Source organism: Pongo abelii, chromosome 3 (assembly GCF_028885655.2).
Source record: "Pongo abelii isolate AG06213 chromosome 3, NHGRI_mPonAbe1-v2.0_pri, whole genome shotgun sequence".
NCBI lineage: Eukaryota > Metazoa > Chordata > Mammalia > Primates > Hominidae > Pongo > Pongo abelii.
Window position 1 is genome coordinate 66,547,801 of NC_071988.2, and position 27,311 is coordinate 66,575,111.

Here is a 27,311-nt window from a genome sequence, read left to right on the forward strand (position 1 = left end):
AATATACAGATTTATTAAGAAATTATTTGTAAAAATCCTAATAATGAGATGTCGTGGATATTTTATTTTGTTTTATTATACATATTTTCTAAATTACAAAAACATAGATAGAGGCAGGTCTTGCTGTGTTGCTCAGGCTGGTTTTGAACTCCTGGGCTCAAGTGATCTTCCTGCCTTGGCCTCTCAAAGTGCTGGGATTACAGGCCTGAGCCACTGCACCCAACCTGCCATGGCTATTTTAGAGATTATTAATTACTGTGTCAGTACTACTAATTTCTACTCCTTTATTTCATATGGCTTTAAATATAGTCTAGAAAAGACAAAAATGAGAAGGATCATTGCTTCTGCCCATTTAGTCTCTTACTTAGAATCTACTTATTTATTTACTTAGTTTTCTATTTAGGTACAAACTTGAAGTGCACATTGAAGTACACAAAATATAAGTATATAGCTCAATACATTTTTATGTATGTATATACTCATGTAGCTACCATCTAGATCAAGATAAAAAAGTCTGTAGCACCTGAGAAAGCTCCCTTGTGCTCCTTCCCTGTCCATCCCTGGCCTTTGCCAGAATTAACCTCTATTCTGTTTTTTAGCATAATCCCTTAGTTTTTTCTCTTTGTGGACTTCCTATCAATAGAATCACACAATATTTCTCTTTTGTGTCTAGCTTCTTTCACTGCACATGTCTATGAGATTCATTCATGTTGTTGCTTCTATCAGTAGACTTTAAAAATTTGTAGATAGCATTCCATTATCAGAGTATATCAGAATTTATCCAGTTTCCAGTTCATGGGTATCCAGATTGTTTTCAGTATTGACTTGTGCATAAAAGTGTTAAGAATATATATGTTGGCCAGGTGCAGTGGCTTATGCCTGTAATCCCAGCACTTTGGAAGACCAAGGCGGGTGGATCCCTTGAGGTCAGGAGTTCGAGACCAGCCTGACTGAACCTTATCTCTACTAAAAATACAAAAATTAGCCAGGCGTGATGGTGCACACTTGTAATCCCAGCTACTTGGGAGGCGGAGGCAGGAGAATCACTGCAGGAGAATCACTTGAATCCTGAAGGCGAAGGTTGCAGTGAGCCGAGATTGCACTACTGCACTCCAGCCTGGGTGATGGAGTGAGACTGTGTCTCAAAAACAAAAACAAAAACAAAAGCACCCCAACCCACCCCCCCCCCCCCCAAAAAAAAAAACAGAAAACCAAAAAACTTTGGCATATGTGTTTTAATTGGCAGAAGCACTAATTTCTCTTTAGTGTATGCCCAGAAGTGGAATTGCTGGATCATAAGATACGTTTAATTTTAGTGGTTATTGTCAAACTGTTTTCTAAAATGGCTGAACTCTCAGCAATAATGTACATATAAGAGTTACAGTTGCTCTCTATCCTGACCAATACTTTGTAGCTCAGTTTTTTTAATTTTACCCATTCTGGTGGAAGTGTGGTGGTATCTCACTGTGGTTTGAACTTGCATTTCCCTGGTCAAAGATGATGTTGACCAACTTTTCATATGTTTATAGGCCAATTGGATACTTTGTAACGTGAAGTCCCTAACCTTTGCCCATTTTTATTTTTGTTGTCTTTTTCTTATTGATTTGTAGAAGTTCTTTATGTCTTCTTTTTTAAAAATTTAATTTTGTTTAAAAATTATTATTTATTTATTTGGCATTGAGACATAATAGATGTACATATTTTCAGAATACCTGTGATAATTTAATACATCTGTATAATTTGTAAAGATCAAATCAGTGTAATTGGGATAGCCATCATCTTAAATATTTGTCATTTTTTATGCTAGGAATATTCAAATTATTCTCTTTCAGCTATTTTGAAATATTCAGTAGATTATTGTAAACTACAGTCACCCTAATCACCCTGTTGATCTATTAAACACTGTCTTAAATATATTCTTGATATGAATCCTTTTTTGTACTATGTATTACCAAATTTTCTCTCATTCTGTGGCTTTTTTGTTTACCATCCTTATAGTGAAGAACAGAAATTAATTTTATTGAGACTCAATTTATTAAAAATTTTATTGACCCTCAATTTATTAAAAACTTTTTATTTTGCTATTATAGGGTTTTTTGTGTACTGTTGAAGAAATCTTTGCCTACCCGTAGGTCAAGAATATATTCTCCTATATATCTTTTATAAGCCTTCTTATTTTACCTTTTACATTCCTATCTATACTGCATCTCAAATTAACTTTTGAGTGTGATATGAGGTAGGGGTCAAGGTTTACTTTTCCTCCCATAAGGAGATCCAATTGCTCCAGCACTATTTATGAAAAGGCTATACTTTCTCACTTCAGTATTACTTTTGTTGTAAATCAATTGACTGCACATATGTGGGTCTATTTCTGGATGGAGAAACTTCATTTTTAGCATATTCATTGTAAATATTCTAGTGGATACAGCATTGGGTTAAGCATCAGAAACTCTGGCATCTTCGGCTGGTTTTACCAGGAAGAGCTGGGAGACTTGGGAGTGGAGGACATAGCAGTCTGTTTGTTGCCTCTTACAACACTCCCTCCTAGCATTGTGTGCCCTAAACTAGAGAGCTAACATGTGATCCCCTTCCTCCTTCAGTTGCTCTGATTAGATCTTGGTGGACACGTGGCCCATACCTATAAAGCTACTGGATGGAAAGTGACCAGTCAGATTTTCCCTCTTGGGAATCTGATCCAATGGTTACAGAGACAGGATTTGCATTGAAAGATCATATAGAATAAGCGTGTGGCGGCCAGGCATGGTGGCTAACACCTGTAATCCCAGCACTTCAAGAGGCTGAGTGGGTGGATCATGAGGTCAGGAGTTCAAGACCAGCCTGACCAACATGGTGAAACCCCATCTCTACTAAAAAAAACAAAAATTAGCCAGGGGTGGTAGTGCGCGCCTGTAATCCCAGCTACTCAGGAGGCTGAGGTAGGAGAATTGCTTGAACCTGGGAGGCGGAGGTTGCAGTGAGCTGAGATTGTGCACTCCAGCCTCAAAAAAAAAAAAAAAAGAATAAGTGTGTGGCTTAATAAAGGGATGAAGCTCTGGATCAAGTTAAACTTAAGAGAGAAGGTGCAGAAATAAAGTTGAGAAAGGCAGCTGACCAAGCAAGCAAAGGATAAGAATGGAAGAGCAGCAAAAAGAGGAGAGGAGATGAAAGATTGGATGAGGCAGTGACACGGATAGAAAGGTTGCCTGGGAGAGCTCTGCAAGAGACTCTTATTAACCCATCTTCCAACAATTGTTGGAGAAAGAGCAGGAAAGGTGAACAGAAAGGGCCTATGTAATTAAAATCACTGTGTCACCCAGAGGCAGTACAGAATGCTTTTTATAATAAAAAAAAAAAGTCACATTGTATTAGTCTGTTCTCACGCTGCAAATAAAGACATATCAAAGACTGGGTAATTTATAAAGGAAAGAGGTTTAATTGACTCACAGTTCCACGTGGGTGGGGAGGCCTCATGATCATGGTGGAAGGCAAATGAGGAGCAAAGTCACATCTTACATGGAGGCGGGCAGGAAAGCATGTGCAAGGGAACTATCCTTTAGAAAACCATCAGATCTCCTGAGACTTATTCACTATCACAAGAACAGCATGGGAAAGACCCGCCCCCATGATTCAATTCCCTCCCACTGGATCCCTCTCACGACATGTGGGAATTATGGGAGCTACAATTCAAGATAAGATTTGGGTAGGGACACAGCCAAACCATATCACACATAAAGATATATTTCAACAATTTTCTTTCCTCCTTAGGCCTCCAAGCAACTTCGAAGGTTGTTTTATACACGATCTTGTGAGTGGCATTTCTGGGAAAGCCCCAGTCCTTCTTATAAGCTCCCCCTCTTCTCACCCTGCATACTAGAGCCAAACTTGAGGGAAGCTGCTTTGCCTGTGTGAGGTTTGGGTTTAGTGCTTTCAATTTCCGTAAGTTGTGTATTCTTATAAGAAATCCTGGCTGGATGCAGTGGCTCACACCTGTAATCACAACACTTTGGGAGGCCAAGGTGGGAGGATCTCTTGAAGCTAGGAGTTCGAGACCTGCCTACACAACATAGCAAGGCCTTGGCTCTACAAAAAACCTTTTTTCATTTGAGACGAAGTCTCGCTCTGTTGCCAGGCTGGAGTGCAGTGGCGCAATCTCGGCTCACTGCAACCTCCACCTCCCGGGTTCAAGTGACTCTCCCTGCCTCAGCTTCCCGAGTAGCTGGCACTACAGGCGCATGCCACCACGCCCAGCTAATTTTTTGCATTTTAGTACAGACGAGGTTTCATGATGTTGGCCAGGATATTCTCAATCTCTTGACCTCGTGATCTGCCCTCTCGGCCTCCCAAAGTGCTGGGATTACAGGCATAAGCCACCATGCCCAGCCTACAAAAAAACTTTAAAAAAAATTAGCTGTGTGGTGCCATTTACCTGTAGTCCCAGATGCTCAGGAGGCTGAGGCGGGAGGATGGCTTGAGCCCAGAAGATCAAAGTTGCCATGTGCCATGATGGCACCACTTCACTCCAGCCTGGGCAACTGAACAAGACCCTGTCACCCTGCAACCCACCCCCGCCCCCCTACAAAAAATTCCTACTTTCATTCAAACTAGTTTGTGTATTTCTTGCAACCAAACCAACTTTCACTAGAATTACTTGGATATTCTGTTACTCCTATGTGAAACAGAAGTTATAAACTGTGCCCTGGTATTCAAGAGGGATGTTTGGATGTGATAAGTACAACTTGTCACAGAAGCTGAGCACACACATATGTGGGCAGGACAGAGTTAAAGAGCAGCAAGGGGCAGCCAGGGAATTGCTGAGGGAGATAAATAAAGAACGCTAGTGCCTAGAATAGATATTTTTTTTCCTGCTGGAAACCAGGTGTAATTGTCCATTCGTGAGATCACAGCAATGTGCTTTCCAAAACCTGGAGGAAAGGCCGCTCTCAGTGCTTAGTAAAATCCACATACAGTGGGTATGATTGATGTCTCCCAGAGTAAAGCAAGAAACTGCCTGTAAACGAGGACTTGAAGAATTTGTGAACAGCCAAAATGCCAACCTGAATGCAATTTGTCATTAGAAAGAGGAAATCAAATCCTTCCTTTTCCAAATCAAATTGACACAAGTCAGACTGTGTCCTTTTTGGATAAACAGTAGTTAAACAGAAAAAGCAGGGTCACCTTGGAGCATTCAAAGTTGGTAGTGCCAACCTGGCACTGTCTGGATGAGAGATGCTACTCTGGAGACCACCAGCTTTCTGTGCCTGGAGAGTGGCTCTGCTGAGACAGGGATAGTGACCTGGATGAACACCTCTACAACAGTCCACCACCCTCCTTTGCTTTAATGCTACACTCCCATCACTTTTTTTTTTTTGAGACAGGGTCTTGCTCTGTTGCTCAGGCTGGGGTGCAATGGTGTGATCATGGCTCATTGAAGCCTCGACCTCCTGGGTTTAAGGGATCCTTCCACCTCAGCCTCCCATGCCACCATGTCTGGCTAACTTTATGATTTTTTGTAGAGATGGAGTTTCACCATGTTGCCCAGGCTGGTCTCTAATTTCTAGCCCCAAGTGATCCACCAGCCTCGGCCTCCCAAAGTGCTGGGATTACAGGCGTGAGTCACTGTCCCTGGCCAATTTGATAATATATCTTCCTCAGTATTTTGCTCGTTAGAAGACAATGTCTCAGAAAGGAGTAGGAGTATTTTAGCCACTAGAAAGAAATATCCTTTATTGAAAAGTAACATATTTTCTGTCTGGTTTGTACATTTCAATGAGCTTGAATGGCAAAAGTTCAGCATTCTTGCTTTCAGCCAACTCTGGTGCACTAATAAAGCTAAGTGTAAGATCCTGGCTGGCAGCCTACCACAAATCAACTTCACGGTTGCTCCTAAGTCATCTATATTACCATAGAAGTTTATTTTAAAAACCATCTCTCCATTGCCATAGGAATAATCTTGGGGGCCATAATTTCTAAAGGCATTTACACAAACTTTGCAGCAGGTACTTAAGAAATGTGTTTACATTGGAAGCATTCATATCTTCAGAATTTCCAGCATTTCGCTTGTGATAAAGCACACAGGAACAGAAATAGAACGTGAGAAATAAGGTTGTGTATTAGGTTGCTAGGGCTGCCATCACAAAATACCACAGCCTCGGTGGCTTAAACAACAGGCATTTATTTTCTCACAGTTTTTGTTGCAGGAAGGTCTTGAATTCAGAGGTTTCCAATCTTTTGGCTTTCCTGGGCCACATTGGAAGAAGAAGAATTATCTTGGGCCACACATAAAATACACTAACGATAGCTAATGAGCTAAAAAAAAAAAAAAATCTCAAAAAAGTGTCCTAATGTTTTAGGAAAGTTTATCAATTTGTGTTTGGCCACATTCAAAGCCATCCTGGGCCACATGCAGCCAGTGGGCCGTGGGTTGGGCAAGCTTGTTGCAGATCAAGGTGCCAGCAGGGTTGGGTTCCTCCGAGGCTTCTATCCTGGATTCTGTAGATGGCTACCCTTGATTTACAGACGGCTCACCTCTTGCTGCCTGTTCACGTGGTCTTCCCTCTGTGCATGCAGGACTCTTCTTCTTCTAAGGATGCCAGTCATATTGGGTTTGCCCCCCTTCCTATTTAAAAAACAGATTTAGGGGGTACAAGTGCAATTTTGTTACATGGATATACTGTGGAGTGGTGAAGTCTGGGCTGTTAGTGTAACCATCACCTGAATAGTGTACATTGTATCCATTAGGTAACTTCTCATTCCTCACCTCTCTCCCACTTTCCCACTTTTGGAGTCTCCAGTGTCTGTTATTCCACTCTGTAGGTCCATGTGGACCCATTGTTTAGCTCCTGCTTATAAATGACAACATGTAGTATTTGACTCTCTGTTTCTAAGTTTTTTCACTTAAGATAGTGGCCGCCAGTTCCATCCATTTTGCTGTAAAAGACATGATTTCATTCTTTTTTATGGCTGAGTCGTATTCATATAAATATATATATACACACTGCATTTTCTTTATCCAGTCATCCATTAATAGACACTTAGGTTGATTCCATATCTTTGCTATTATAAATGGTGCTATCATAAACATATGAGTGCAGATATCTTTTTAAACTTTTAAACATTTTTAAATTTTCTTCATGTCAGACAGGTAATATTCCAACATCGCCACGAGGTTCGAGGGTGACACATCTCACACATGTATGTGAACACCCAATCATCACGCTCATGAACTACAAAAGGATCAGGTATCTTTTTCACATAATTATTTCTTCTCCTTAGTTTAGATACCTAGTAGTGGGATTGCTGGATCAAATAGTAGTTCTAGTTTTAGTTCTTTGATAAATCTCCATACTGTTTTCCATAGAGGTTGTGCAAATTTACATTCCCACCAACAGTGTATAAGCATTCTCTTTTCTCTGCATCCTTGCCAACGTTTATTGATTTTGACTTTTTAATAATAGCCATTCTGACTGGTGTAAGATGATATCTCATTGTGGTGTTAATTTGCATTTGCCCGATGATTAGTGATGTTGAGCATTTTTTCATATGTTTGTTAACTGTTGGTATATCTTCTTTTGGAAAACGTTCATGTCCTTTGCCCATTAAATTTTTTTAAAAAAATTTCGAGTTCGGTGGGTACATAAGTGTATATATTTATGAAGAACACGAGATGTTTTGATACAGGCATGCAATGTGTAATAATCACATCATAGAGAATATGGTGTCCATCCCCTCAAACATTTATCCTTTGTGCTACAGACAATCCAATTATGCTCTTTTAATTATTTTAAATGTACAATTAAATTATTATTGATTATAGTCATCCTGTTGTGTTATCAAGTACTAGGTCTTATTCATTCTTTTTTGCTTGCTCGTTTTGAGACAGGGTCTCACTCTGTTGCCCAGGCTGGAGTGCAGTGGGCTAGATCACAGCTTACTGCAGCTTTGACTTCCCTGGGTTCTGGTGATCCTTCCACCTCAGCCTCCTGAGTAGCTGGGACCACAGGCATGAGCCACCACACCCAGTTAGTTTTTGTATTTTTTGTAAAGATGGGATCTCACTATGTTGCCCAGGCTGTTCACAAGCCTTGCCCAGGCTAGGCTCAAGTGATCTTCCTGCCTCAGCCTCCCAAAGGGCTAGGATTATAGGCATAAGCCACTGCGCCTGGCCTTATTCATTCTTCTAATTATTTTTTGTTCTTATCCATTAACTATTCCCACCTCTTCCCCTCCCTCCCACTTTTCTCACTTTTTAATGGGATTATTTGTTTTTCCTTGCTGAGCTGTTTGAGTTCCTTGTCGATTCTGGCTATTAGTCCTTTGTCAGGTGCACAGTTTGCAAATATTTTCACCCATTCTGTAGGTTGTCTGTTTACTCTGTTGATTATTTCTTTTGTGGTACAGAAGCTTTTTAGTTTCATTTTGTCCCATTTGTCTATTTTTGTTTTTGTTGCATTTGCTTTGTCATAAATTCTTAGTCATAAATTCTTTGCCAAGGCCAATGTTCAGAAGAGCTTTTTCTAGGTGTTTCTTCTAGGATTTTTATAGTTTCAGGTCTTACATTTAAATCTTTAATTCATCTAGAGTTAATTTTTGTATATAGTGAGAGATATGGATTCAGGTTCATTCTTCTGCATGTGGATATCTGATTTTCCCAACATAGGGTCCCACTCTATTGTTTTCAGTTAATGTAATTACCTCTTTAAAGGCCCTATTTCCAAATAATATCATATTCTCATGTATTGGAGGTTAGGACGTCAACATATGAATTTGGGTAGGGGACACAATTCAGCCTAAAATAGGTGATGAAATCTGTCCTGTCAAGGCAGTAAGACTTCCTCCAATCTATCTGTTGTTTTGGTGAGTTAGAGGAAAGAAGATTTTCTGGGCTTTGGGTTTTTTTTTTTAATCCAACATTAGCATCCAGACTGGGCAGGCAAGGTTAGCTTCTGCTTTGTGGAATGTCTCCCAGCAAAGACTGTTCTTACAGAGATCATTGTGAAAATGCAACTTAATTATTAGCTTGTATGGACAGAGGCACAGCACAATCCAAGATACACTATTGTTTTAATCTCAAAATCAACAGATAAGTAGTGAACATAAATATCCCAAGCAATGCAGGGGTATTGGACTGGTATTGGTGTTATGATGGTGATTGTTTACAAAGAAGGGCTTTTCTGTGGGGAATGGCTAAATCAGCAGGCCCAGCAAAGGAGAATTAGAGCTTCCTGTGCTGAGGCATCCCAGAATTCTGGGGATTCTGCCAGAGTCCGGCTGGTTCTCAGACAAAGTCATTGGACTTCTTAGGGGAACTTACCAAAGTCCCCCTGTAACTCTAACTGCCGTGCAGCCTGAGCCAATTTGTTCTCTGCCAATCTCTGCAGCAAATTTATGAATGATGAGAGGAAACAGTTGAGGAATCAGTAAACTGGCTAAAACATAATCTTTGTTGCCCTAGCAATGCCTCTGGGGCTTCTGATGGTGGACTGTGCATTTCTGGGCACAGTTTACTTCTCATGCCACAGTCAACTGCCTGAATAGGACTGGGGTTAAGATGCTTGCTCCAAACATTACAGTAATAAATGGAGGTTTGTAAAGAGCAAGGACTTCAAATCAGAGTTAGAATGACCAATGCATTTATTTGTTTACTGAGCACCTACTATAGGGTAAGGCACCCTTGGTGGAGCCAGAGATACACTTCAGAAAAAATAGACAAAAGTCCCTGTTCCCATAGAGCTTTCATTCTATCAGGCAGAGACAGACAATAAATAAAGCCATTAAGTGGAATATATCTTTTGTTATATGGTGACATACATTATGGAGAAAAATAAGGCAGAGAAGGGAACTAGGAAGTTCCCCAGATGGTGGGCAGCTTTGCAGTTTTCTGGGGTGGTCAGGAAAGATGTCACTGAGAAAGTGACATTTGGGTAGAGTCTTGAAGAAAGTGAGGAAGCAACCCATGAAGGTATTTGGGGGAAGAGTGTTCCAGGCAGAGGGCTTCCTAGTGCAAATGTCCTGAGGTACATGCAGAAGCAAGGAGCTGGTATGGCAGAAGCAGGAAACAGTGGTGAGACAATAGCAGTGGGATGAGGTGAGACAGCAGGCAGTGGTGGGGTAGGCAACAATGTCAGTCTTTGTAGGCCATCATAAGGACTGGACTTTGTGAGTGAAATGAGAGGTCATTGAGGGTTTTAGCAGAAAAGCCACTTGACCTGATAATAAGGTCAAGAATAATTCAAAGTGGGGAAAGAGTGGAAGCCCAGCCAAGAAGCTACTGCTGTAATCCAGGTAAGAGATGATGGCTTGGACTGGGATGGTAGCAGTGGATGGGTAAGAAGTGGTTGGATTCCAGCTAGGTTTTGAAGTAGAATCATTAGGATCTACTGACAGCTTGGAAGTAGAGGAGGAAAGGATGACCTTAAGATTTTAGGCCCATAATAACTAGAAATCTTGTGCTAAAGTGGCTAGAAATATTATCAAAAGGCATTTTTAGTCAAATAGACAGACTTTAGAGTCTCTGACACTCAAACATCATTCCCCTAATCTATTCTATAAGTACTGAAGAATGTACCATGCTAAAATCCTCCAGTCTAGCTTCACAGTACCGGATGCCTTCCACCCATTCATTCATTCATTCATTCATTCATTCATTCATTCGTTTGTTCATTTATTCACTCATTCATCCATTATCTTATTCATTCCACCCATCAACTCTAGCTCAGCTGTCAGCCAGCAACTCCCTGTTCCTTGAGATATAGAGGAGATTTATTTGAACAGCCCCTTTCCATGGTATGTGAAAGTCCAGCATCTCCGAAGCACTTCCTCCAAATTCCAGCAGACATAGGTTCTTCTGGCCTCCTCTGTGTCCTGGACCCCAGCTTCATCTATTCTGTCATGGTGCCTTTATACCAAATATTCTTTGTGTCCTGGACTCTACTGATGATTTGGGATAGAGCCTTCATTTCTTCACTTTCTCCTCCATCTTTTCTAGGAGAAAAAATTTCCTTATTGTCTTCTTCATAGCAATTTAGGGACACGTTTCTGGCTTAAGCTTGGTATCCACCTCCAAGACCTTATCAGAGAGAAACCATGTTCTTCTTAGAGCAATCTAAGAGGGTCTAGCCAAAGTGTGTTTGAACATTTTTTGAAGACTCCTTCAGCTGCTGGTTGTAGAATGGATTGAAGATGGGTAAAGTGTATAGACACACATACCCCTCCACCATCTCTCACTATGTGGTTTTCTGGATTTCCTTTGTGCCGCACTCTGTTAGAGATGGCTTATAGTAGTGCTGCTTGTGCTCCAATTGTACAGTTTAGTTGAATAGCTATTACAGCTTTTACTTTGTTCTTTTTAACCTTGGGACCCAGAAATGGGGCTACACAGAAAAGGAGCAGAGTTACAATCATTATGCTCTAAACAGAACCGCCTTCCCCCTGCACCTACCTCCCAGGTACTACAGGTGTTTTGTTGAGCCAAGCTTGTTTTACCTGGCATCCTCTTCCCCCAGGAGGAGTACTCTCTTGAAGTCCTCAGTTCTATAGTCAATGGTCAAAAAACCCACCTCACCTATTTGCAGATGTGCCCAGACAAGTCCGACTCTTATATGGGTTCCAACTGGAACCTGTAAGTTTTATGAATAAGTTTCTTCCATATAATTTGATCCCAGTGAATGACATTTAATATTGATCTTGAGTTAAATTACTTTCATATGGAAAAGATTTCCATACTTTGGGAATAATATGCTTCATAGTTAAATAAATTATGTGTAATAATTGGTTTGTTATTTTTAGTCTCCATACTCAAATCAGTGCCCTTAGAAAATAGCTTCCAAATGTGCCTGTCATTGACAATAAAAGAAGCCAGGATGCGCCTGTGAATGTGCATCACTCATTGTTAATTTAGGCAGGCATCTGATGGGAATGTCCTGATCAAGTCATAGCACTGTTGATTTGCGGACAATGTGGAGAATCTGATGTGTGTTGCTGGTTAGAGTAACTGAGACCAGCAAAAGTTTGTCAGACTTCTTTGCCACAGTGTCAGGTTGAGGCTTTTTTTAAAAAAAGTGGGGGGAAAAAGTGCTGTGAAAGTTACTAAAGGAAAAAGCTTTCTCCATTAAAAATATTTTATTACCTATAAAATGTAATATTTTATTACCTATGAAAATAATAGGAATGATACGTGAATAACAATATAAACTTGCAAATTGCATAAAAGGTGTCATTTTTATGTAATGCAACACATAATAGTAATTAATATAAAATCTTTCTTGATCACAAGATTTTTCTGGGTCACTTTCCTGCAAATTAATTTATTAGTTCATCAAAATGTATACATTTAATAACTTCATTTTCAATTGATATAATTGAAAATGATGTCAATTACTCTTGGCAAATGCAAGATTGTAAGTAATTTCTGAACATTTTTAATTTTGCAAACTAACTTTCTGTTGACACACTGTTTCTAGAGCTGTTAAGATTATTTTATGATTTGTGACAATACTAGGGTACATATTAATAAGTCATTTCAAAATATAAACCTTAGTACATCTAGAACTGATGATAGTTTCAGAACAATTTTTCTAAAAAGATTTAACTCTTCATACAAGTCAGTTTCACCTAAGTTTGAATTAAATTTTAATTGGAAATGTATACAGTAACATTTTAATGTTTCATCTGGGAGTTCCTGCTCCAGATTCTTGTGGAGGCAGTTTAAGATGCAGAATTTAAACCCCCATTTATGCACTCTATGATGTATCTTCAATACAGGAAAAAAATATTTTAAAATTGTCTTCTTCATTGATAATTGGGTCATCCAAAGCTTTGGATGAAAATAGAGCTCTTTTCTATCAGATGTGATAATGTTTAAATTTAATTTTGGTTTCTAAAGTTGTGTATATTTGCTTTGCAACATTACGCCAGTGTTCAAAACTGGAGATTCTGTGAAGAATTACTGCAACTCCCTGATATATTATTGCAATGCCTGTGTATATGCTTCTATTTTGTTATAATCTGCTGACGATGGTCACTGCTTGAGAGCCAGCAATTTGATCCTGGTACTTAGTCCAGAAAATTAATATCTGTCCCATGTTGCAGGGATGGGCTCTGGAGGAGGATGGGCAAGCAGGCCTCCCACCAAAGATCTCATTGTTGCTCCCACGCGAGCCCCTTCTTTCTCCCTTGGCTATGTTCACTGCTGCCATTGCTGCTGCTGCTTCTGCTGCCTTTGTTCCAGCTGCCAGTGTTGCCAGGTCCTGCCAGCTACTTTGGGGTCTGATACTCTAGACTGCCCTGAGACATACACATGTGCTCCAGGCTACATGGCCAATTACTCAGAACCAGAGCTGCTACTATGTCAGTAAGTGTGTGTGTTGTTTCCTGCTACACCTTGGCTGCTCACATGCATGCTCCATTGTCCCATTGGATTTCACTGACAAAACACAAGTTTGAAGATAAAATTATCAAGAATTTTAAGACAGTAACAGTAGAGCATTAAACTAAGCATGGGATCCCCTTGAGAGTGGAGCCCTCTCCAGCTGCATAGATTGTGTGGTTGTGAAACTGGCCCTGGTGCCACAGCACATAAAGCACTCTACAATTGCAAGGTGAATAGGGAGAGGAAGAGCAAGGGAGACTTCGGTGCCCAAAAATGTCTCACACATGAGATATCCAAAACCATAGCTCCTGATCTCCCTGATCCTCCAAACCTTTTTCTTCGACAGGATTCCCCATCTCAGTAAGTGGCAATCTGATTTTCATAGTTGCTCAGGCCCAGATCTTGGAGTTCAATGCCACTTGTCTCTCATACACATCAGCAGCATATCTGATGACTTCTCATCTCTTCTACTGCTCCTGTTCTGGTCTGGTGCTTGGGGTTATGGAATAGCCTCTGCATTGACTTCCATGCTTCTTTTTTTAGCCCCATATTAGGCAGGGTTGTCCAGAGAAACAGAAACAATAGGAGATATATATATATATATATATACATATGATTTATTATAAGGAGTTGGCTTATGTGATCATGGAGGCTGAGAAGTCCCATGATCTGCCATCTCCAAGCTGAAGACTCAGGAAAGTGATGTAGCTACAGTCTTGAGTCTAAATACCTGAGGACCAGAAGAACTGGTAGTGGATGTTCTAGTAGAAGTCCAAAGTCCTGAGAAACAGGCATGCTGATGGTGTAAGTTCCACTCCAAGTCTCAGTCCAAGGACAGAAGAAACCTGACATCCTATCTCAAGAAGTCAGGCAGAGAGAAAGAGAATTCTCCCTTCTACCGCCTTTTGATTCTATTCAAACCCTCGACAGATTAAATGATTCTCACTCACACTGGGGAAGACACTCTGCTTTACCCACTTCACAGATTCAAATGCTAATCTCATCTGAAAACATTCAGAGATACACGCAGAAATAATGTTCAGCCAAATTTGGGCACCTTGTGTTCTAGCCAAGTTGACATATAAAATTAACTGTCATACCCCCTAATGTCCAGCACCTAGAATTGGACCTGACCTAGAGAAACTACTCAGTAAATACTCGTGAGATCACCAGTTAGAATGGCGATCATTAAAGTCAGGAAACAACAGGTGCTGGAGAGGATGTGGAGAAATAGGAACACTTTTACACTGTTGGCGGGACTGCAAACTAGTTCAACCATTGTGGAAGTCAGTGTGGCGATTCCTCAGGGATCTAGAACTAGAAATACCATTTGACCCAGCCATCCCATTACTGGGTATATACCCAGAGGATTATATAAATCATGCTGCTGTAAAGACACATGCACGCATATGTTTACTGAGGCACTATTCACAATAGCAAAGACTTGGAACCAACCCTAATGTCCAATGATGATAGACTGGATTAAGAAAATGTGGCACATACACACCATGGAATACTATGCAGTCATAAAAAAGGATGAGTTCATGTTCTTTGTAGGGACATGGATGAAGCTGGAAACCATCATTCTGAGCAAACTATCGCAAGGACAAAAAACCAAACGCCGCGTGTTCTCACTCATAGGTGGGAATTGAACAATGAGAACACTTGGACACAGGAAGGGGAACATCACACACCGTGGCCTGTTGTGGGGGTGGGGGGAGGGAGTAGGGATAGCATTAGGAGATATACCTAATGTAAATGACGAGTTAATGGGTGCAGCACACCAACATGGCACATGTATACATATGTAACAAACCTGCACATTGTGCACATGTACCCTAGAACTTGAAGTATAATAAAAATATATATTAAAAAAAAAGAAAAGGCCATTAATGGCTACTATGTGAACACCTGATCATCAGAGAGCTCTGATGGTGTCTGTAGCCTTGCTCTTACAGGCACTGCCAGACCTGGGTTGGGGCTTTGTGTCCTTCGGTATACAGCAATATACAGTACACATGAGTTGCACAGTCATGAAAAAATTACATTGGGTATCTTACTGTGTGTATGAAAGCTATTATATTAATTTTTACCATATTAGAATGTTTTGGTCTCAAACCATATATGATGGAAAAGTTTCACAGAGTTCCTTTAAAAATGTCCCAAATTGGCATACTTTTTGCATGTCTAATTCCATTTGGCACCTGCTCCTTAGAGGACAAGAACAGAAAAATCATCCAACATTTAATGTGGTCAATTTTATCCTTTGAAACAGAATCCTATTGAAAATCTGTAAAAGTTACACCTATACTTTTGTGAATTAAACTCTGATATTTATTAATTAAAAAATACTCATTAGATGAATGAGATAGGACTCTTAAGTGTGGCTGGTCTTATTAAGGGCACATTCTGATCTCTTGGGATTAGATAACTTCTCAGGATAACTTTGGGCCAACACAAAGTGTTGTGCTTTCAGGCTAGGACCATGGTCCCTGAAGTATGGCCCATGCACCAAGAGGTGCCAGAGACCCTTTTCCACTGTGTTGACATTTGACCTGATAGTTCACATACAATGGTGGGTAAACTGCTGATGACATAACAGAAATGAAAGCACTGGCATCACACTGAACTATGAGACATTGTGCCCAATGCCTAGTTCACCATGCACTCATATAAAAATCTGAGTGGTTTCAGTTCAGAATGTTCTTGATGTAAAAATTAACTGTATTAGATCTCAACCCTTGAATCAATAACTTTAATATTTGGTGTTATGAAATGGTAAGTATGCATAAAACACATTTGCTCTATACCAAAGTATAATGATTGTTTTGAAGGAAAGCTCTCATGAGACTGAACTGCAAGCAGAACTAGTCACTTTCTTTAGGGAAAACCATTTTTTGTTTTTAGAGTGACTATCTTAGTCTGTTCAGACTGCTATAACAAGATACCATAAACTGGGCAGTTTATAAACAATGGAAATCTATTTCTTATGGTTCTAAAGGCAGGGAAGTCCAGATCAAGGGGCCGGCACTTTCAATGTCTAGGGAGGGCCCATTTGCTGGTTCCTAGAATGGTGCCTTCTTGCTGCTTCCTTACATGGTGAAAGGGTACAAGGCAGCTCTCTGGGATTCTTTTATAAGGGCACTAATTCTATTCATGAAGGCTTTTCCCTCATGATCTAATCACCTCCCAAAGGCCCCACCTGCTAATATTATCACATTGGTGATTGGGTGTCAACATATGAATTGTGGAGGGACGCAAACATTCAGGCCATAGCACTGACGTAGAAATTGTGTTTTTTTAGATTTAAATATTTGGCAGACTTTTCCAGAAAATGAATAAAGTGAAGCTGTCATTTCAAGAAAAATAGCTGCCAGTATTTGTTGCCAATTATAAAATTTGAATTTTCAAGTGACAATTAGGATTTTGGCAAACTTGTGTTCACCACAGTAAGTTTGATAGCTTTCCAATACTTGATGACTTTTTTTGATAATATCAGTAGTATATTATTTACATGCATATTATGTGTGTGTACGTATGTAAACTTGTATACATGTACAACATTATGTACCAACATTTGGAAGATCTGTATAACTCAGCAAACCAATATTTGCCAAATGACCATGCTATTATAATACTATACATGGAAAAGATCCATTCCAATTATACAATGGACCAATGGATTTTAACATAAGGGAGTATGAAAAGTTTGTTAATTTGGTTTTAGATTCCATACTGCAGCTAAACTTTAGGACACTACCACTTGTCAAGCTCTGATGTGGTATCAAAGAAGAATATCCACAATTATCTCAAAAAGCTATTAAAACATCTGTCCCTTTCCCACTACATATTTGTGTGAAGATGGATTTTCTTTATATACTTAAACTAAAACAACATAATGCAACATTTTGAATGCAGCAAGCAGATATGAGAATCCAGCTGCCTTGTATTAAGTAAGACATAAACCAGATGTGCAAAAATATCAAGCAATGACACTTTTCTCATTAAGTTGTTTTGGAAAACACAGATATTTCTTTAAATGGCTTTAATAAGGCATAATTAAAATATAGTAAATGACACATACTTAAGATATACAATTTAATAAATTTTGACATGTGAATACATCTACAAAACCATCACCTCAATCAAGATAATGAACATAGCCACCACCCCCAAAAGTGTCCTTGTGCCCCTTTTCATCCCTACATCTCTCCCCTTCCTGACTCCTTGATTTCTAGGAAATCACGACCTTCTCTCAGTCTGTTTTAGTTTTCATTTTCTAGGATTTTATATGAATGGAATCACAGTCTATGCATACTTTTTGTCTGGCTTTCCTCACGGCCTAATTATTTTGAGATTCACCCATGGTTTTGCCTGTATCAAAACCTCATTCATTTTTATTGCTGGGTACTCTTCTATTGTATGGTTACAGTATAATTTATTTATCCATTCACCTGGTGGTGGACATTTGGATTGTTTTCTTGTTTTGGCTATTATAATTAAAGTGGCTATGAACATTGTGGCTATGAACGTTGGTATATAAGACTTTGTATGGGTATATTCTTTCCTTTCTCTGGGTAAATACCTAGCAGAGAAATGCCTGGGCCATATGCTAGGCATATGTTTGAAGTTCTAAGAAACTGCAAACAGGCTGCCAAAGTAGTACCATTTTACATTCCAACCAGCAGTGTATGAAGGTTCAAGTTCCTCCACATCGTCACAAACACTTGGCCATTCCAAGGGGTGTATGTTGACATCTTTTTTTTCTTCTTTTCATTCAGTCTGTTTATTGAGCACACACATAAAACAGTATACCTCCAAGCCTCCTTGGTGCACATTGATCTTGCCCTTCTCTGAACCTCTCCCTTGAGATTGTATTGACATCTTATTAACATTTAATTGAATTACTAATGTTCTATAAAAGGGCCACAAATGCAAAGTGGCCCCCAAATGCAGGAGCCAAAGAACAACGCAGACAAATCCAGTTTGTTGGTAAAGCGTGATTTATTAGGGAACTTACAGGCAGAAGCCTGGTCTTGCGTGGCTGCAAGACAGGTAGATCTCCACACCACAACCCTCCAGACCCAGCACTTCTATGTTAGGGAGAAAGTCCATGTGCTCTGGAAATAATGGTGAATTGAAAGAATGCTGTGGGCGTCACAGCCTATGATGCATGCAACAATATCAAGAGTTGTTTTGGAGGAAAGGTGAAACTCCAGTAACTAGGTGTTTCTATGTAAGGAGTAATATATCACCTAGACATTTTGGAGGCATTCCTGGACTTGGGGTTAGTCAGGAGTCACATGGTGGATTAGCATCTAAAATGAAGTGATACGTATCCCCACAACTAATCATGTTGAGCATACTTTCATGGGTTTATTTGCTCTCTGTATATCTTTTGTTGAAGTGTCTGTTCAAATATTTTGCCCATTTTAAATTGGGATTTTTAAAAATTGATACATAATATTTTACATATTTATGGAGCACATGTTATGTTTTGTTACATGCATAGAATATGTAATGATCAAGTCAAGGCATTTGAGGTGTCCATCACTTTAAGTATTTATTATTTCTAGGTGTTGGGAATTCAAGTTCTCTCTTCTAGCTACTTTGAAATATATAATACATTGTTGTTAACTCTGCTGTTGAACAACAGAACTTATACCTTTTATCTAACTATATGTTTGTACCTCTTAACTTATCTCTCTTCATTCCCCTTCCCAAGCACCCAACCTTCCCAGCTTCCAGTATCTATCATTCTGCTCTTCTACCTTTATGAGATCAAGTTTTTAGTTCCCACATATTAGTGAGAACATGTGATATTTGCCTGTTGGTGCGTGGGTTATTTCACTTAACATGACCTCCAGTTCCATCCATATTGCTGATAATGACATAATTTCATTCTTTTTTTATGGCCAAATAGCACTGCATTGTATACATACATATATCTCACTTTCTTCATTCATTCATCAGATGATGGACACTTAGGTTGATTCCATATCTTTGCTACTGTGAATAGTGCTGTGATAAACATGTGAGTGGGGTTATCCTTTTCATACACTGTTTTATTTTCCTTTGGGTAGATACCAAGTAGTGAGATTGCTGAATCAAGTAGTATTTTTATTTTTAGTTTTTTGAGAAATCTCCATACTCTTTTACATTGTGGTTGTACTAATTTATGTTCCCACCAAATTGTATGAGTTCCTTTTCTCCAAATCCTCATCAGCCTCCCTTCTTTAATTTTTAGAACAATAGCCATTTTAACTAGAGTAATATGATATCTCGTTGTGGTTGTTTTCTGGAAAATATAGAGTGCTTCATGAATTTGCATGTCATCCTTGTTCAGGGGCCATGCTAATCTCTGTACCATTCCAATTTTAGTATACGTGATGCTGAAGGAAGCACTCACTGTGGTTTTGATATGTATTTCTCTGATGACTAGTGATGTTGAACATTTTTTAATATACTGTTTGCCATTTGTATGTCTTCTTTTGAGAGTTGTCTATTTGTGTCTTTTGTCCACTTTTTAATGTGATTTTTTCTATTGTTGAATTGTTTGGGTTCCTTGTATATTCTGGATATTAGTCCCTTGTTGAATGGATAGTGTGCAAATATTTTCTCCCACTCAACAGATTGTCTCTTCGCTCTGTTGATTGTTTGCTTTGCTGTCTTCGCTCTGTTGATTGTTTGCTTTGCTGTGCAGAAGCTTTTAGCTTAATATTTTCTCTATATTAGTCCGTTTTCACACTGCTGATAAAGACATACCCAAGACTGGGCAATTTACAAAAAAAAGAGGTTTAATATGGACTTACAGTTTCATGTGGCTGGGGAAGCCTCACAATCATGGCAAAAGGCAAGGAGGAACAAGTCACATCTTACATGGATGGCAGCAGGCAAAGAAGAAAAAGGTTGTGCAGGGAAATTCTTCCTTATAATACCATCAGATCTTGTGAGACCCACCCACCATCACAAGAATACCAGGGGAAATACCTGCCCCCATGATCCAGTTACCTCTCACCTGGTTCCTCCCACAAAATGTAGGAATTCAAGATGAGAATTGGGTGGGGACACAGCCAAACTGTATCAATCTCATTTCTCTATTTTTATTTTAGTTTTCCGTGCTTTTGAGAGCTTAGACATAAAATATTTGCCTAGACTAATGTCCTTTTTCCCCGTTTTCTCCTGGTAGTTTTCTAGTTTCCTATTTTACATTTAAATCTATCTTGAGTTGATTTTTGTATGTGGTGAGAAATAGGGATCCAGTTTCATTCTTCTCCATGTGAATATCTAGTTTTCCCAACACCATTTATTGAACAGGATGTTTTTTCCCCACCTTTGTCAAAAATCAGGTGGCCATTAATAATTGGGTTTATTTCTGGGTTCCCTATTTTGCTCCATTGGTCAATATGTCTATTTTTATACCAATATTATGCTGTTTTGATTACTATAGCCTCATAATATATTTTGAAATCAGGTAGTCTGATGCCTTCAGCTTTATTCTTTTTGCTCAGGATTGCATTGGCTATTCTGGCTCTTCTTTGGTTCTATGAGATGGAGTTTCACTGTTGTTTCCCAGGCTGGAGTGGAGTGGCACAATCTTGGCTCACTGCAACCTCTGCCTCCCAGGTTCAAGTGATTCTCCTGCCTCAGCCTCCAGAGTAGCTGGGATTACAGGTGCCTACCACCACGCCCAGCTAATTATTTCGTATTTTTAGTAGAGACAGGGTTTCGCCATGTTGGCCAGGCTGGTACCTGCCTCGGCCTCCCAAAGTGCTGGAATTACAGGCATGAGCCACTGTGCCTGGCCTGTTTTTACTTTGTCTGTGAAAATAACATTGGTATTTTGATAATGATTGCATTGAATCTCTATATTGTTTTGGGCAGTATGATCATTTCAATATTAATTTTTCTGATCCATAAGTATGGGATGTCTTTCCATTTGTTTGTGTCATCTTTAATCTCTTTCATCAGGGTTTTGTAGTTTTTCCTGTAGAGATCTTTTACCTCTTGGGTTAAATTTATTCCTATTTTATTTTTTTTTGTGGCTATTGTAAATGAGATTGCCTGCTTGATTTGTTACTTAGCTAGATCATTATTGTTGTATAGAAACACTACCGACTTTTGTATGTAGATTTTGTATTCTACAACTTTACTGAATTTGTTTGTGAGTTCTGAAAGATATTTGGTGGAGTCTTTGGCTTTTCTTTCTAAATATAAGATCATGTCATCGGCAAAGGGACAATTTGACTCCCTATTTTCCAGTTTGGGAGACTTTTATTTCTTTCTCTTGCCTGGGAGACTTTTATTTCTTTCTCTTGCCTGGGAGACTTTTATTTCTTTCTCTTGCCTGATTGCTCTGGCTAGGATTTCCAGTACTATGTTGAATAGGAGTCCTGAAAATGGGCATCCTTGTCTTATTCTAGTTCTTAGAGGAAAGGATTTCAACTTTTCCCCATTCAGTATGATGTTAGCTATGGGTTTGTCATATATGGCCTTTATTATTTTGAGGCATGTTTCTTCTATGCTTAGTTCGTTGAGAGTTTTTTTTTCTTTTATCATGAAGGGATGTTTAATTGTATAAAATGCTTTTTCTGCATCTATTGAGATGATAATATGGTCTTGCCCTTCATTCTGTTGATGTGGTGTATCATGTTTATTGATTCGTGTATTTGAATGATACTTGTGTCCCTGGTATAAATCCCACTTGATGATGGTGTATTATCTTTATGATGTGCTGTTGAATTCAGTTTGCTGGTATTCTGTTGAGGAGTTTTGAGTCCACATTTATCAGGGATATTGGTCTGTAAGTTTCTTTATTTGTCCTGTCCTTGTATGGTTTTGGTATCTGGGTAATTCTGGCCCTGTAGAATGAGTTGAAGAATTCCTGCCTCTTCAGTTTTTCGGAATAGTTTGAGAAGGATTAATTCTTTATTAGTTCTTCGTTATAAGTTTGGAAGACTTTGGTGGTGAATCCATCCAGTCCTGGGCTTTCCCTTTGTTGGAAGAGTTTTTATTACTGATTCAATCTTGCAACTTGTTATTGGTCTATTCAGGTTTTTTATTTCTTCCTGATTCAGTCTCTGTAGGTTGTAGGTTACCAGGCCTTTATTCATTTCCTCTAGGCTTTCCAATTTGTTAGTGTATCATTGTTCATAAACGTCTCTGATGATATTTTGTATTTCTGTGGTATGAGTTGTAATGTCTCCTTTTTCATTTCTGATTTTGTGTATTTGGGTCTTCTTTTTTTTGGTTAGTCTAGATAGAAGGTTTATAAATTTTGTTTATCTTTTTGAAGAACCATTTTTTTTTTTGCTTCATTGATCCACTGTATTTTTTAAGTCTCTATTTTATTTCATTCTCTTCTGATTTTTATAATTTCTTTGTTTCTTCTGCAGTTTGAGGTTTGGTTTGTTCTTACTTTTCTGGTTCCTCGAGGTGCATTGTTAGATCATTTATTTTAAATCTACTTTTTTGATGTAGGCTTATTGCTATAAACTTCTTTTTTAGTACTGCCTTTACTGTATCTCATGGGTTTTAGTATGTTGTGTTTCCATTTTCATTTGTTTCAGGAATTTTTGATTTTCATCTTAATTTCTTCACTGACCCAGAGATTGTACAGGAACTTATTGTTTCATATCCATGTATTTAGTAGTTTCCAAAGTTCCTCTTGGTATTGACTTCTATTTTATTCCATTGTAGCCTGAGAAGATACTTGATATAATTTCAATTTTTAAAATTTGTTGAGATTTGTTTTGTGGCCTACGATATGGCCTATCTTGGAGAATGTTCCATGTGTTAATAAGAAGAATGTGTATTCTGCTGTGTTGGATAAAATGCTCTGTAAATAGCTGTTAGGTCCATTTGGTCTAAAGTCCAGTTTAAATCCAGTGTTTCTTTACTGATTTTCTGTCTAGATGACCCATCTAATGCTGAGTTGAAGTCTCCCACTACTATTGTATTGGAGTCTCTCTCTTTAGATCTAGTAACATTTGCTTTAGGAATCTGGGTGCTCCAGTGTTGGGTGCATATGTATTTAGAATTATTTTCTTTTGCTGGATTGATCCTTTCATCAATAGATAATGACTTTCTTTGTCTTTTAAAACTCTTTTTGGTTTAAAATCTGTTTTATCTGATATAAATATAGCTATTCCTTCTTGCTTTTGATTTTTGTTTATGTGGCATATCTTTTTTCCATCTCTTCAAGTTTATATTGGGTTTTTATAGGTAAAGTGTGTTTCTTTTAGGCAACATTGGATCAAGTTTTTTTTTTAATCCACTTAGCCAGTTTATATCTTTTAAGTGGAAAACTTAATAATATATTTATACACAAGGTTAATATTGATATATTGTTTTGTTTCTGTCATATTGTTAATTGTTTTCTAGTTGTCTTATATATTTTTTGTTCCTTTCTTTTTCTCTTATTGTTTGTCACTCTGGTTTGGCAGTTCTCTGTAGTGTTACCATTTGAGTTCTTATTCTCCCCCATCTTCAGTTCTTCCCTTCCTCCCTCCCTCCTTCCCTCCTCCCTTCCTCCCTCCCTACCTCCCTTCCCTCCCTCCCTCCCGTCTTTCCTTCCTTCCTTCCTCTTTCTTTTCTTTTTTTTTTTTTTGAGATGGAGTCTCACTCTGTCACCCAGGCTAGAGTGCAGTGGTGCAATCTCAGCTCACTGCCAGCTCCGCCTCCTGGGTTCACACCATTCTCCTGCCTCAGCCTCCCAAGTAGCTGGGACTACAGGTGCCTGCCACCACACCTGGCTAATTTTTTGTGTTTTTAGTAGAGATGGGGTTTCACCGTGTTAGCCAGGATGGTCTCGATCTCCTGACCTCATGAACCTCCTGCCTCAGCCTCCCAAAGTGCTGGGATTACAGGCATGAGCCACCGTGCCTGGCCCCTTCCTTCCTCTTTCTTTCTTTCCTTTCTCTTCCTTCCTTTCTTTTCTTTCTTTCCTTTCTTTCTTTCTTTTTCTTTCTTTCTTTCTTTCTTTCTTTCTTTCTTTCTTTCTTTCTTCTTTCTTTCTTTCTTTCTTTCTTTCTTTCTTTCTTTCTTTCTTTCTTTCTTTCTTTCTTTCTTTCTTTCTTTCTTTCTTTCTTTCTTTCTTCTTCTCTTTCTTCTTTCTCTTTTCTCTTTCTCCTTCATTGTTGCTTGTGTAGTTGTTGTCACTTGTTTGTTTAGTAACTTTTTGAACACATTTTGTAAAGTCTGTATTCTTTGTTATATCTAGCCACTGAAATCTCCATTTTGTTAGTTTAGTTGTCAGGTAGACAACCAAACTAAATTTGACAGAAATTTCCTTAAATGCCTTAAGTAACAACAACAAAAAAATCTAGCACTTGCATATGGGCTATGTGTGTGTTTTGGAAGACACCTTCCTCAGCCAGGCAGTTTACAGCTCTGCCTTTGCCTTCATTCACTTCTGGCTTGCACAGGGTGTGCAGGTCAGTCATAGATGAGAGATTAGGTTCTCAGGTCTTTTTTGATACTGCATCATTCCTGGGCATGAGTGTTGCTTTCTAAATTCCCAGAAATACATGCTACTTTTTCAAAGCCCTTATTTCCCAAGGCATCTTATTCCCTGGCTTTTCCTGCCAGAGTAATTAGTGGTTTGCCCAAACTCTTATCTTTTGCCCCAGGTGGCAGCAGCTCATACATTTGCCTTGGAATATTTTCTACTAATGCCCCCTAAGTAGACTTAGCTCTGGGAGAATTTCAGGTTAAGTGAAATAAAGGCAAGCCCTCTGAGCCACTTATTCAGGGAGACATAGTTCAAAACAACTACAATTCTTTAAGAATGAGGCTTGTTCTGCTCCCTTCATACTAAGATCCTATCTTGGTAATGTGGGCTATTGTTTTCTCCCCACATTGCTGGGGAGCCTGCAGAGCTAGAGAGTAGAAGATGGGGCTGAGGTTAATTAAAGCACCACAAAGCTCTCTTTTGTAGAGGCAAGTTTTTTTGTTTTTGTTTTTTTTTTCTTGTTTGTTTGTTTTTTGCTTAGGCATTCATCTGTTTACTGTAAATTTTGCATTAGTATTCAGAGTTCTGACAAAACTAATTCTGACAGTTTTGCCAATTTATTTTTGGCTTTTATAGAGGAACATACTTTTGGAGTTTCCTTTTCCACCCATTTGAACTGGCATCATTTTCCAGTTTGCTGACTTTTGTTCTGATCTTTATTACAGATGTTCCTTGACTTAACAATGGGATTACATTCTGATAAGCCCATCATAAATTGAAAATATCATAAGTTGAAAATGCATTGAGTACACCCAAGCTATTAAAATCCTGTCTTAGCCTAGCCTACCCTAAACATGCTCAGAACACTTACATTAGCCTACAGCTGGGCAAAATCATCTAACACACAGCCTATTTTAGAATAAAGTGTTGAATATCTCATGTAATTTATTGAAAATTCTACTGAAAGTGAAAAATAGAATGGCTGTATGAGTACTCCAAGTATGCTTTCTACTAAATGCATGTTACTTTTGCACCATTGTAAAATCAAAAAGTTGTTAAATTGAACCATTGTGAATTAAGAACTGTCTATATTTTCTTTCTTTTGCTGCTTTGTTTAGTTTGCTCTTTTTTCCCCTAAGGTGAAAGTTAAGATTATTTGTTTGTTTCTTCTCAGTGCACAAGTTTCCCTCTAAAGAATGGTTTGGTGATAACCCCAAAATTTTGATATATGTATATTCATTTTCATTTGGTTCAAAATGTTTTCTTATTTCCCTTTTGATTTCTTCTTTGACCCATGGATTATTTTGAAGCATGTTATTTAGTATCCAAATCTTTAGGAATTTTCTAGATACTTTTATTAATTTCTAATCTAACTTTTTTTTTTTGCTGTTGGAGAACATATTTGTATGACATAAGTCATTTAAAACTTAGATAGATTTATGTTATGGCCCAGAATATAATTAATCTTGGTAAATGTGTCAGGTATACCTGAAAAGTATCAGCATTCTACTGTTGGCTGGAGTGTTCTATATCAATTAGGCTGTTTCTATTGTGTCTTTATAATTAAAGCAGATTTCTTTTAGACAGCATAAGGTTGGATCTTGTTTATTTGTTTTTTCTAATCTGAAAACCTCTGCTTTCTGATTGAGGTGTTTATTTATATGGAATGTGATCACTGACATGGTTTCATTTAAATCTATCATCTTGTGATTTCCTTTTAATTTTTTCTATTTTTGTTTCCTTTTTTCTTCTTTTTTGACAGTTTTTAGATGAATTGAAGATTTGTTATGATTTCATTTTATCTCCTTTTCTTTCTCATTAACTATAATTCTTTGTTGCATTATTTAAGTGGTTGCTTTTGAGTTACATCTTTAACAATATAGTCTACCTTCAATACTACTTGATGTACAGTATAAGAACTTTGCAGCAGGACACTTCCATTTTGATCCTCCAGGCTTCTCTGCTATTGTCATACAATTTACTTCTACATTTTACATAAATCCCACAATATATTGATATTAATTTTGCTTTAAATTTCAATTATCTCTTTAACTTTAAAGAGATTTAAATAATAAGAAAATTACCTATCTAGTTAGAATTTCTGGTACCATTTATTTACTTGGTGAGGATACAAGTATCCATCTGGTATTATTCTCCTTCTGCTTAAAGGATAATTTCTTAAAATTTCTCATAGTGCAAGTCTGCTAGTGATAAATTCTTTCAGCTTTTGTATGTTTGAAAAAGTTTTATTTTGCCTTCTTTATTAAAAGATGTTTTTCTTGGGCAAAGAATTCTAGATTTACTCTTCCTGTACTTTCAAGATGTTGCTCCACTATCTTCTAGGTTGCATTGTCTCCGATGAGCTATCTTTATCTTGTTTTTCTATAAATAATGTGTCTTTTTTCCTGGGTGTTTTTAAAAAATGTTTTCTCTTTATCAGCGGCTTTTAGCAATTTGATTATTATATCTTGGTGTAGTCTTCTTCATGTTTCT

The 27,311-nt window shown here is 38.3% G+C and overlaps 2 non-coding genes across 2 annotated transcripts; both read right to left on the bottom strand.

The window, feature by feature from the left end:
• Positions 1–7,131: 7,131 nt before the first annotated feature.
• Positions 7,132–7,235, bottom strand: LOC112133292 (small nucleolar RNA U13). The gene has a single exon (XR_002914960.1). It is a non-coding gene; the product is annotated as a small nucleolar RNA U13 (small nucleolar RNA).
• A 12,432-nt stretch (positions 7,236–19,667) lies between these two features.
• LOC112133204 (U6 spliceosomal RNA) lies at positions 19,668–19,771 on the bottom strand. The gene has a single exon (XR_002914890.1). It is a non-coding gene; the product is annotated as a U6 spliceosomal RNA (small nuclear RNA).
• Positions 19,772–27,311: the final 7,540 nt, after the last annotated feature.